Consider the following 1127-nt stretch of genomic DNA (forward strand, 5'->3'; position numbering starts at 1 on the left):
AATGTGCTGCTTCCAGATTTCTGAGAACGGTGCAAATGCACTGTTATTCAGCCCACTCCTGTCTCCTAAGGGAGGGAGAGAGAGATGTGGTTGCTGAAAGTCTCCAAGGTGCATTGAAGAAGAGGAGGAAAGGAAAACTAACCAGCTTCTTCATAGCTTTGGACACTGTTATCGTCGTTGTCTTATGCTGTCGAGTCGTGTCCGACCCGAAGCGACGCCATAGACAAATCTCTCCCAGAATGCCCCACTTCCATCTGCATTCATTCTGGTAGTGGATCCGTAGAGTTTTCTTGGTAAAAATGTAGAAATGGTTTACCGCTATCTCCTCCCACGCAGTAAACGAATCTCTGGCCTCGACTCTCTCCCACGCTGCTGCTGCCCAGCACGGGTGAGTTTTGACGCGTAGCAGATTGTCTTCCACTCGCCAGCCACTGGCCAAGCTAGGAATGGAATGGGTAGGCCTCCGCTTGATTCTCCCTCCTGTAGTCGTGACTGGTAGAGTACTGGAAATTCTCCAGGTGCGGCCCTGAGAGGGCAGTGGATACCGTGTCACCATGAATTCTTTGGTACCTGTGTTTTAACACAACCATGTAACCCTAAATGGAGACAAATCCAGTGGGTACCAGTGGCTAAGCCTGAGATCATCCACTTGAGACTTTTTGGGACTCGATGTCTAGTTCAGTGAAAAGGGATTCTTTTGCCCTCCAGTAGTATGGCTGGCCCCCAGTACCTGTGTACGTCTTTAAGCAATAGCTCAGTCATTGACTCTGTATGGAGCATAAAACGGCAAGCGAAACGCTTTCCTAAAAATCACGTGCATTTTAAGTGGTCCCATGCATAATTTAGGTATTTGCCACAAAACATTAATGAGTTGTGATTAGTGACCTCATCTGTAAAATGGAGATTGAGGCTGTGAGCCCTATATGGGCCAGAGACTGTATCCAACTTGATGACCTTGTATCTACCCCAAGCTCTTGGAACAGTGCTTGGCATATAGTAAGCACTTAACAAGTACCATTACCATTATTAACATCAAAAGGTTTTGATAGTAAAGCTTTTTGTTGTGAATCATTAAGGAGCTCTCTAAAGCATTCAGATGAGTGAGCATATATATGTATATATACATA

The 1127-nt window shown here is 45.7% G+C and overlaps 1 non-coding gene across 1 annotated transcript; it reads right to left on the minus strand.

Annotated features, from left to right (window-relative positions):
- Window positions 1-398: 398 nt before the first annotated feature.
- LOC114814367 lies at window positions 399-536 on the minus strand. Its single transcript, XR_003762165.1, has one exon. It is a non-coding gene; the product is annotated as a small nucleolar RNA SNORA7 (small nucleolar RNA).
- Window positions 537-1127: the final 591 nt, after the last annotated feature.

The sequence above is a fragment of the Ornithorhynchus anatinus genome, chromosome 9 (assembly GCF_004115215.2).
Source record: "Ornithorhynchus anatinus isolate Pmale09 chromosome 9, mOrnAna1.pri.v4, whole genome shotgun sequence".
Classification (NCBI taxonomy): domain Eukaryota; kingdom Metazoa; phylum Chordata; class Mammalia; order Monotremata; family Ornithorhynchidae; genus Ornithorhynchus; species Ornithorhynchus anatinus.